The sequence below is a fragment of the Pinus tabuliformis genome, chromosome J, assembly GCF_031772625.1.
Source record: "Pinus tabuliformis cultivar Carrire ecotype Pingquan chromosome J, CPIR1, whole genome shotgun sequence".
Taxonomy (NCBI): domain Eukaryota; kingdom Viridiplantae; phylum Streptophyta; class Pinopsida; order Pinales; family Pinaceae; genus Pinus; species Pinus tabuliformis.
In genome coordinates this window covers 977,714,552-977,726,814 of record NC_142295.1, presented here as the reverse complement: position 1 = coordinate 977,726,814, position 12,263 = coordinate 977,714,552, and the positions used below count along the sequence as shown (strand labels likewise).

General features: G+C 38.6%; 2 pseudogenes; both read left to right on the top strand.

Annotated features, from left to right (window-relative positions):
• LOC149230116 (protein transport protein SEC23 F-like) overlaps positions 1-12,013 on the top strand; it is a 38,684-nt pseudogene extending 26,671 nt beyond the window's left edge.
• Positions 322-2,163, top strand: LOC149230117 (protein CLAVATA3 INSENSITIVE RECEPTOR KINASE 5 pseudogene; annotated as a pseudogene).
• Positions 12,014-12,263: the final 250 nt, after the last annotated feature.

The following is a 12,263-nucleotide window of genomic DNA, read 5'->3' as shown; positions in this document are numbered from 1 at the left end:
GATTTTAATGTTACCATGTCTGTGTTTTCTTGTTGTCATTTCACCTTTGAGGGGAATTGATCATTGCATGGTGTTGTTTATTATTGTTCATTGCAACCCTTAAAGGATGTGGGGATAAGTTTGCTTTCTTTCCTATTCATCATATGTATTTGTGCTAAGTATGACTGTTGTTCTCTGGTTCTCAATACATATATCCAAAAACATTTGTTCTTCTTCTTCCTAACTATCCTTTCCTTCATTGCACCTCCTCCACAATTGTGAATGAGAATGTGTCAGTCTTGGTGTACAACTTCTGTAATGCAGATGGGTAGGTTGTTTGGCATGTTTTGTATTATGGTAGTTATGGGTGTCACTACCACCTTTGCAGGTAGCAGCACTCTCCCCAAACAATGTGAATCTAGAACTTTTTGCTCTGATTAATATCAAGAGTGGATTGAATGACCCACACAATATAATGGAGAATTGGGATGGCAGTTCTGTGGATCCCTATAGTTGAAACATGGTCACCTGTAATGTTGATAACTTATTCACTGCATTGGGATTCTCCAGACATAACCTGTCAGGGACATTATCTGCAGGCATTGGGAACCTCACCAATCTTCAGTTTGTGATTCTACAGAATAATGACATGTCAGGACCTCTTCCTGAAGTGTTAGGGAAGCTTGGAAAGCTTCAAACACTAGACCTCTCCATCAATCATTTCAATAGCATTATACCCACTTCATTAGGCCAACTAAAGAACCTCAAGAACCTAAGGTTGAATAACAACAACCTTTATGGACCATTTCCTGGATCACTGGTGACCATCTATGTGTTGTAATTTCTGGACTTGTCCTACAACAATCTCAGTGGTTCAATCCCAGCTATTCATGCAATGACCTTCTATATTCAAGGAAACCCTCTGCTATGTGGGTCAGGTGTTGTACACCTTTTCCCTGGAGAAGCTATAACACCTATGCCTTTGACTACCAATACATCAGTGACTATTTTAGCTCCTTCTGGAGTTTCTAGAAAGTATACAATTCCTTTAGATTTAGGCGCGAGTCTTGGTTTTCTGGGTGAAATTGGCCTTGCAATTGGAATTTTCCTTTGGTGGAGACAGAGACACTATCAACAAGTTTTTTTTTTATGTCAGTGAGCAGCATGATGCAAAAGTTTTCTTGGGACATTTAGAGAGATTCCATTTCAAAGAGCTTCAGGTTGCCACTGATAATTTTAGTAGCAAGAATATTCTAGGTTCAAGAGGATTTGGGAATGTGTACAAGGGATGCCTACAAGATGGCACTCTTGTAGCCGTAAAAAGATTGAAAGATGCTAATGTAGTAGGGGGAGAAGTCCAATTTTAGACAAAATTTGAGATGATAATCTTGGCTGTGCATAGGAATTTGTTGAGATTACGTGGATTTTGCATGACATCCACAGAAAGACTATTGGTTTATCCATACATGTTGAACAAAAGTGTTGCATCTCGTTTGAGAGATACCATTAATGGAAAACCTACATTGGATTGGGCTACAAGGAAGAGGAGCTACTAGGGGACTTCAGTACCTACATGAGAAGTGTGATCCCAAGATAATTCAGCGTGATGTAAAAGCATCCAACATCTTACTGGATGAATATTTTGAAGCTGTTGTGGGTGACTTTGGATTAGCAAAACATTCTGGATCACAGGGATTCACATGTGACTTCAACTATTAGGGGTATTGTTGGGCACATAGCCCTTGAGTACCTTTCAATGGGTCAGTCCTTTGAGAAGACTGATGTATTTGGTTTTGGCATATTATTATTGGAACTTATAACTAGGAAAAAGGCTTTGGATTTTGGTTGGGCAGCAAACCAGAAAGGAGTGATGCTTGATTGGATTAAAAAGGTTTGACATAATGATAGACAAGGATATTAAACCCAATTATGACAGTTGAACTTGAGGAGATGGTGCAGGTAGCACTGTTATGTACTCAGTTTAACCCTAGTCATCATCCGAAGATGTATGAAGTGGTTAGGATGTTGGAAGGTGATGGATTGGCAGAAAGGTGGGAAGCTTCATAGAAGGTTGAAACACCTAAATACAAGGGGATGAAAATTATATCCAAGAGGTATTATGACTTTATCAATGAACATTCATCACTAGTTTTGAAAGAAATGGAACTTTCAGGTCTGAGGTGACTTACATGAAATGATAATCTCATGTTTGGAATTGTGCTCATGTGGCATGCTAGAGGCTTGTTTATCTTGGAGCATCTTGAATTAACCCCCAAGCATAGTTGGTTGTTGTAGCTTCCTTGCAGTTTCACTGTGAGGTGCACTCTGATGGCATCACTGTTTTGGGTGTTTTCTTGTAAAATTATCGTAGTATACTCTCTAATCTCACCTCCAGGTTACATTTCCAACATGGTTTTTCTACACCAAAGTGAGGAATATAGGCACAACTTACTTGTATGTAACTTGTCAGACTATGAGTTGATGGATTTTTGTTGAGATTACCTGCAAATTCTAGAAATTTTACCACAATCAGGGCTAGTTTTTTATTTTGAGTTCGCAAAGCATTGGGCTCAGATGTTACTCCATGATTATTAGGCTCCTACATGTGCATTGTTGCTCGCCTTTCTCAAGAGGAGGCCTAAGAAAATAAAAAAAATCAGGACAACTTTGAGTGCAACTTTTTATCCAGAACAACTCCTCCAACATAATTTTCTATCAAGTTTCTCAACCCCTGAAGCTGAGGCATTGGCTAAACATTGCATTGTAGTATTTATAATTTTATGCAAGGATTTTTGAGTTTCTCCAATGTAGTGTGGAGAAAATATGTGATTCTCAGAAGTGGTTCATTTAAAAGCGAAATATGGGTGTGTTCTGCACACAACTGCCTTAAGTTAAAGTGTAGTAGTTGCAATATGATAGGAATCATGTACAACAAATATTTAAAAAGCTATACTTGTAAGTATTTGTGCTCTATCATGGTAGTTTCATCCATCTGATGTTTTCCTGCCCTGATGTGGAGGGTTATTTCTTGAAATTCACATATCAATATAGTGTCTGGTAGTTTTGCATGAGTGGTTGGAGCCTGGTGATTTTCATGTACAAAGGTGGGGCAAGATGTCTTGCACTACCCTCTGCCTATCCTATTTTTTGTTTCTATTAACCTTTCTTTCCTTCTTTGTCTGGGAAGAAAGAGCATGCGAAGGAACAATGCAACACAGTTGATTGTCCTCATAAAATAGTAAGGTTGTCTTGTTTGATAAAACATATCTCTCTATATCTCAAGTGGTTTATAGTGGTACTAGAAACACTCAATGAAGTTTTGTTAGGAGTCTCCTAATGTTAAATAGTGTTGTTAGTTGCCCTAAGGTTGAGGATCTTAATTAGTGTTATTGATCCACATCAGCTATCACTTAGTTATGGAAGTGGTTAAATAATAAATAACTTATTACATTAGCTATATGTGCACCTGGTGCTTCTCTTTTTCTTTTACAATAAATTGTGTAGCTAGTACTGACAGCCTGCAAACCAGTATTAGCAGGAACTTGTGACTTGGCAAGGGCCAAGATGTCTGGAGACAGTCTCATATGGGGGTCCCACTCCAGGGGGATGCCAACCCTTAGAGCCTCATTGCAGTGGGCCAATATTAATCATTCAGCATGTACATGCTCGACCCCTCTCTAGTTTTGAACCCGTGATCTCCACGGAAGAGACACATGTTCTGTTGGTCTCAACCTTTAATGACCATAATTATCATATGGGGCAATCCTGAGATCATATGGACTCAACCTTTGTTTTGTAGCCAATTTTGATAAGGGGAGATATCAAATCAGGGATTGAATGGAGATGAAGATGCTTTAGTGAAATTATAAAATCATTTCAGATAGTAAAAATTGCTTGAAGGAATGTAGGTTGAGACCTCTAGAGGGGAAGTTTTGGTGGTTTGTAGGTATTCTCTCTAAATTTCTAACGAAGGCTTTATTAATCTCTTTTGGGAAAGATAGAAATTAGGAGCATGTAGAAAGATTCTAATGGGTACTAGGCAAGACAGTGGAGATACAAATTTTTTGTTAGTTGTAACATTAAATATATCTTTTACATGCCAACTTGGTTTGTTGCTAAGCTGGTATTTTGTCATTTCAGTAGTAGAGGGCTAACATAACACTAGTGTTTGGTTGTTTGGTCAAGATGGTTGTGTTGTTCACCAACTTTTCTAACATAAGACTAACATGCAATATTAGTAGTTTATCAGTTATGTCTCAGGACATTTTGTAGCCTCAAACCTAATAACTTCCCACAAGTAAATAGTATCTAGAAAACTAATAGGTTTGGAACCCATCTAATCATGATTTTCCTTTAGGGTTTCTGAACATTGCAGTAGACTACTTCCATCGAAAATTCTGAGCGAGGGTTTCTATGCTCATGCCCTCCTTGTGTATTTCTTGCAGAGCCTTGAACTAGTTTTGGAGATCGTGTTAGTGGGCTTGATCATAAAATTGTAGAGTCATTGCTTTGCATTTCCTACTTAGAGGATTTCCTTTGAATGTTCTAATAAGAAGTAAGTCATTAGGTATGCCTAGGAGAAGGCTATGATGGCCTGTGGATTAAGAGCTCAGGGTGGCTTCCTTGTTACTTTGTAGTGGAGCCCAAGGACTATTTCATTTTAGTCATATTACTCCCTTGGTTGGCAGAGCTTTGTTGCCTTTAGGTATGTAGATGTTTTGGCTTGTACCTGTTTGTTGTGAATAGTTACTAGTGTTGTCCAACATACTTATTTTTCTTTAGGGGCATCTTGAGCTAAAGGGGGGTGAGCCTAAACCTCATCATTTTCACCAAATAGTGGGCAGTCCTTAATCTTATTATTTAGGTTGACCTGTCTGTTCAGCCTATGACATTGGAATTAGGTATTTGGAGGCATAATGTATTTGACAGGTTGAGGTTGACCTCAATGCAGATGGTGCCTATTTGGATGGTATTTTAAATGTTCACGATGGTTCTTGGCAAAGGAATTTACCAGTGGGTTAGGAAAACTACTCTGAGAAGGGCCAAAACTGGAGAGGCAAGTTGAGAAACTCCATGCTGATGAGACAATGCAACTTGACATTTTTATTAGTTGAGAAGTCCTCAATCCCCTGAGAGAATACAATAAACACAATCCTACACTCCACTGACCCAAGCTAATCACTTGGTTATTGTGTGTTGGATCCATGGGATTCTGATCACCTTGCACCCAGGTTTCAATCATGTTCTTAGAGGGGAACACCCAACTCAAGTTTTATATTCATCAATATCAATAAAAATTGGATTGGCCTCTGAGCCATTCCCTTGTCATATAACTTTGGTACAAAATTGCTGGCTTTATTGGCATCATAATCGTCTTGACAACTTGTAGAGTTCACTACAATGATTGAAGGTGTGCGGGCCATAAAAGGCTTGTTTCCTAAGGGGTAAGGAGCTATCTGCCTAGGATTCTAGTAGGACACAAGGAGTAAAGACTAATGGTATATGATTTGAAGAAAAATGTTGTGCCATAATGTGTTTAGTAAAGTAATGGAAGCTATTGATGTTAGAACCTTTGATTGATATTACCTGTGATAAGATGGAGTAATGTAAGGATGTCAAGTCGTCATGTACCATTTATCCAGGTGTCACATGTGATTAGGACCAGGAAAAAGGATTATTGCACCTTTACAAGGAAAAGCTTAAACCAGAAACCCGCCCTTAGTTTTTATTACAGGCCACAACTTACTTTCATGAGCAGTAGTACTGTAGCATATTCATACCCAAAACTTGTTCATGTAGCACACTACGGTATGGGCATTGACCATTCCTGTAGTTGCTATCTTAATCAAAATGGATTTGATGCTGGAGTCAAAGTGATTTATAGGAATGGAGTTGTAACAAGGTACTGGGTTTCCCTATTGGAATTTGTGGCAATAGAACATCCTTTCTAAGGAGAGCTCATATCTACTTTGTTGTTTGGTTTGGTGTTGCTTGACATTCAAAAGAGAGTGTGCCACATTTAAAGCTTAAGCTAGGAGAGGACAGTGAAGTAGGACCTAATTAATGAGCTTTTATATCCTTTTGAGGTCAAAAGAGAAAGAGAGGGACAGGGCTTCTCTTGCTTTTGGTATAGCAGGACAAAAATGCAAATGTGCTATTAGCTTTGTGGTAGAGCACACACTTGATAATTGCTAGGAAGACTCACCTTAATTAATAATATTTGATGTACATATCAGAGCCAGATCTATGGATGTCAGCCATTCACAGTACATCAAGTCATTAACATGATTTGCACCAAGCAATGTTCAATGATCGGCACTAGGTATCATTGTTATTTTGTTCATAATATTTTTGTTGCTTTTTTTTTACATGTCTTTATGTATGCTAATACTATTTTTTTTTCTTTTTAATTGCTTTTAATCTGGCACACTTATGTGTTGGTTATAATTCATCATTGATTGTGTTGAAAGAATGTGTCTGAAGAGTTGGAGACTTTGCTATAATGATTTAGAATGAGAACTTGATGATATATTTTATTCAGTTTGTGATCAATACTAGGAGTCAACACTATTCTGTTAACATAATCATTATCTATATATAATTTTTTTTGCATTTTTTGACATGACTCATTATGTATGCTAATATAGTTTTTTCCTTCATTTTAACAAAATCACATGTTTAAATCTCTCATACCTGTGTGTTTGTAATTGTTTATTGATTATGTTGAAATATTGTGTTTGAATGAGAACTTGATGATATCTACCATCCAACTAGTGGAAATTCTGTAGTTTTCTTATTAAAAGAGAAGAATCGTACTGTAGTTTTATTTCTAAAACATATTAATTTGTTAGAAGTTTCTACATGATTTTCAAAATGTGTCTCAACTCACATTTGATGATTTGACAAGCTTTTGCAAGTAAGAAAATTTGTGCTAAATTAAAGTTGACATACTATGTTTATTGCAGTGGCACCTTTGAAGTAAATTGTTCTAAGGCTGTAAAGATTCAAGGTATTATAGGACCTTGTTCATCTTTGGAAAAGGTTTATCCTTGCTCAGTTTTTCCTTTCTATAATTGATATATTATTTTTGTTGTTTCAGAAGATTGTTTGTTTAGTATGATGCTTAGCTAATGTGCAAATATATGATAAACTGAGGTAATTCCTAGATACATTAAGTTTGGGTCCCAATTAATACTCTTCTCCTATCTTGTAATAAATATTTTAAGGTCTTTGGAATTGGAACCCTGATTTCATCTTTAGTATATTTTAATTATATCACTTTTATCAAAGCATTGATAGAGCATTGAGAAAGTAGCCTAACCTATATAGTTCTATTTTGAAATAATCTATCAGTTAATAATGCCATTTACATGGATAATTTTGCAGAAAGGGCCATCTTCAATAGACATTGTGATTGGTCAGGGAAATGCAACTTCATGGAAGATGTGTGGACTTGATAAAAATACTTCCTTGACAATATTTTTTAATGTTGCACCAAGTGAACATTCTAACTTAGCATTACAGGCTACCAATCAACAACTTTTTATTCAATTTCTAACACAGTATGTTGTTTTCTGTCCATTTAAATTATTTTTTGTGAGTTTCACATCTTTGGTTGTGTCCAATAAAATAATTATGGAATGTTGGCTTAAGGGGTCCTGACCGAGGTTCAAATTTAGTTGCACCAACCAATAAAACCCTACACTACTGGCCCTTTCGAAAACAACCCACTTAGTGCAGGCTACAATCTCACCCGAAGCAGTATGGGGTGATGCAAGAACCAAGTTTCTGCATCCAGAGACTAGTGTGATGTCTTTTAGTGCCTTGGATTTTCCTTCGTGCATATTGATAAACTCTTAGGGCACGTTACTGCAACTATGTTAAAACAACCTTCAGACCTTCGCGAAGGTCCACGATCAGTCCTTGTAGACCTTTAACAATCGATTTACCTACTTACGTGCATCAGAAAGTAATCTTAAATTGGTGTTCACGCAGATCTACTTAAGTCATTAATAACCATAAGAGGAATCACCAGAGTCTTCACGAAATTAGTTAAACATGCATTGCATACATTATTAAGACTTATTCAAGAGAATCGCATAGCACTTAATTAATATTTCATAAACCAAATCATTCATTAACGACATACAATATATATAGACATGAACAAAAATACTAAATAATTCTTCAGAAACTCGTCTTTATTGATCTCAATTCACAGATTACAGAATCAAACTACCCCACACACACAGCTGCAGGGGTCCGCACACTCAGTTGCAGACTCTACCTAGGCCTCCGTGCACTCAGCTGTGGAGCCTTTCTTCTTCTATCTAAGCGCAGGAAGCAGAGCCTTCCTACCCTAACTTCTTCAATCAACCCAATTCCTTATCTTAGCTCTCCTTCGTTTTATCTTGTTCTATCCCTTCCTTTCACTTAGAATCACTATTTATATACTTTTTTCATACAATGCCATGGTCCGTGGACCATGGGTGAATCTCAAAAACTAACTCAAAACTTATCCAAAACAAGGGGCTAAGCCCTTTTGACTCCTAATCATCTACACGCTCTGCATCCACAAATCGCAGAGACTTTAAATTATTTACAAAATTGTACCAAAATTTGGGTTACCTTAACCCCAAACTAACCCAGGGGACCCCATCCCAATAGGCCCCCAACACAAATATCGTGACTCGCCCTCGAGTCACTCAACTGGCACCGAGATCTTACTGTGAAGATCCCCCAGCTCCACTTGGATCACTATGACTTCAGCAACGATCTGGTATCTGCAACATGCATCCAACATCAGGCGCAGACTAGCTACATGCCGCTTCACTAGTCCAAACACCATCCAGTCATCAAAGTATACTTCCAAAAACTTATGAATGAACTCCTTGAACGCTGCTATGACTATGTGGGAAAATATTGTAGACGCATTCTTTAGTCCAAACAGCATCACAGTGTAATGGAAACAATCCCACTCCATCGCGAAGGTAATTTTGCTTCTATCTTCTAGTGCAATCTTGATTTGATGATACCCTGAAAACCCATCAGTAAATGAGTAGGCCTCCTGCCCTCCAACAATTGTCTAACATTTCATCTGTGAACGACGTCAGAAATGGATTGTGGACACATGCATCGTTAAGCTTCCGTAGATCTATGCAGATCCTTATTTTTCCCTTTTGTTTCTTTTCTTGAACCACCATTGGGCTCACCCAATCGGATTCTTCAACATGTTCTATGATGCCTGCCTCCAGCATCTTATCCAGCTCCTCGCGAACCTTTTCCTTATACTTAGGATTAAGGTGGTAAGGCCTCTATTTAACAGGTTTTGCATTCAGCTTTAGTGTGATCTTCATAACGCCCAAATCACCAATTATACCCTTTAGATCTGAAAAATTAGTTGGAAAGAGATCCTAGTATTCGCGGAGTAATTCAACAACTTTATCTACTATAGTGTCGTCCCAGTAATCTCCAATTTTCATGAACTTCGGCTCTTCCTTAGTGCCAATGTTTACTTGCTTTGTTTTTAGAGGTGCAAAGATGTCCGGGTTTTCTATTTGTGGTCCTTCGACTTCTCGATGCCCTACTGTCTCTGGAATATTGATGTTCCTTGGGTCTTCTTCTTCCTCTTCAGCAGTCATGCTATAGCATTCCAGGGCATGGCGCAACTAGGTGCTCCAGTCTAGTTGGGTCCATTCCATAGGTTCCTACGGCGTTCTAAAGATAACCACCTTAGTCTCCTATAGCGCTTCATCAATGCTTGCAAAGCCATCTTCAAAGCTGAAAGTTAATAAGAATCCTTCCTTCAGTACATCCCATTCCTCGATGCCATAGCGAAGCTCCGTTTCTAGATACCAGTTCATGGGAATTGTGTCCAAGGTATGACAAAACATGTGCATCCATTCTGGATACAGTTCTGTTCCCCATGCTTTAGTCCACTTCGCTAGGTGATTGTGTGGATCATCCCTTCCATTATACTTCTCAGTCATTCTAGTGTTAGCACGCCCAAACCGTAGCTTCAACATTCTTCTGTAATCTCACCATCTAGCAAAACTATCCTTATGCGTACCCCACCATCGTGTAGGCATAATGCACAATGCCAACTCCAATGCTTGGAAATGGTGGTACTCAAGGACTTTGCGCTCAAATTTATCCAAAAACATATCTATGTCAGTTAAACCATCATAATAGGGTAATTTTCTTACCTCCGACAAAACACAACACAGTGACTTCGTCATCCTATTGCACAATAATGTAGAAACTTCATGTAAGTGATTCTGCCAATGCTCTAACTCCTTGTCTAAATCAGAGGTGCAGGAACTCTCTCGATCCCATGCAATCCATCCATCTGCCATTGGATTGATCCAGTCCTAATCTCACATTGTTATCTTATAAATCTGGTCCAGTTCACATCACCTTTTTCATAATCGCGGACTGGTTCACTATAGCGCACCCCTTCTACTAGGTCCTGTGGCACTATAACTCGAAGCGACTTTCTTTCAAACGACATTGTCCTCTTCTTCAAATTAATGACCCCATTCATATCAATATCCTAGTCAATTCCCAGGAGTGTAGGATAGGGATAACTGTCATCAGCGATTTCTATAACTTCAAAGTCTGCCACCGCGCTCGCACCTTCAATATCAATTGTTACTCCATATAACTGTCCCATGGGGATGATCTTCTATTGGTTCGCCATCCTAAACTGAGTCAGAGACCACTGCATTGCAGGTCTCCCCATCCTTTCCCATGTCTGTTTCAGTAATATGTTCACATCAGACCCCAGATCCAAAATGACCTAGTCCATCTCATAATCACCTATTTGCCCTCTTAGCCTCATTTCTCGCCCTGTTCGTGTCTTATGCTTGCCAATATTTCTGATCAAACCTTGTCTGTCATCAAAGATTGAAACTATGTCGTCTCCTAGGGAAGCTGAGCTTCAATCTCCTCTCCCCGGCAACGACGCCATTTAATGTTATCACCCCAAGAAACTCACCTAGGTTGCATATCGGTGATGCTCAGGAACATTACAAATTCAACAAAATAGTTGGATAAATGGTGGATGAATGAAACAAATGCTGCATATTCAAGCCAGATAACCACTTCTACTATGATTGACCGCAGACATGGGTGAACACCCCCAGACTACAAGGCTTTTAACCACCAACTACTCACAGTTTGAGGATAAGGTGATAATGGAGAAAACTGACCACACCAGCAGATGCACAGGACCCTGTGATGGCCGGCTGCGACCAGTTAGGAGGTCTGTAAATCTATTATCTAATACCCAGACAGGATGATAGCTCTCTGGTATTGAAGCAACAGAAACCTGCATGCATATTCAATGATACAGCTAAATCCTAACACAGAGGTGGGATGACAGCCCCTCTAATGCTAAACATTAACAGAACATGAATCAATGCAAACATGCACAGCCTGGAACAAGAAAGAGAAGTGGAAAGTGAGCAATTAACAGCAAAAGAAGCTTGTATTAGCTGGAAATGAAGACCAAACGCTGCAGGTTACAAGGTAGTTACAGTCTCTAGAAGTTGAACCTTACAGCAAGGTAACTTTCATCTAACACTCCTCATCCTGATTACATTTTTGTTTTGAGTATATATAGTGTTACAATACAAAACATCTCTATCAAACCATGCGTGGAGGAGCCCATAAATGGCCACCAACCATATTCATATTCAAAAATGGGCCTCTGATATAAATCTGTCTGAGTTTTAAATAGATTTGACTCTCTCTGGCTTTCTACAGTCCTCCTTGGGCAAGTGGAATGAAGTATGGGTGAAACCCATAACCATTGAATGCTCTGTCTAGATCTGTGGCATCCTATCTCCTCCTCAACCATACTGCTGATTAAATGTTGTTGTTGTATCATTGAACGGCTCTAATATGACTGCTCTGGCTTTTAAACAGGGAAGCGCTGCCCAAACTATTCATTCGCGCCGATCACTACTTCCATGTTGACTTTTTAAAGGTTTCAGGCATAGTCTGTTTACCATCAAGTCCGCCTTTGGCTTGAAATTCATGTTCAAACAGGCCCCTCCTTTGTTTTTTAATATTTGACAAATACTTGCAAGACTGCCGCAAACCATGAAAAATTAGCTTTGGCGGATTTGAAATATATATATTTGGCCTTAGAACCCTTTCGGATCCGAAATCCCATTGCAATCGGCACTTGCCAGGCATCCCTTTGTATTTTCTTATATAAAGAAAATACATAAAATACATTGAAAACGCGAAGGGCGCGGACTTGAAAAAATATGAAATGG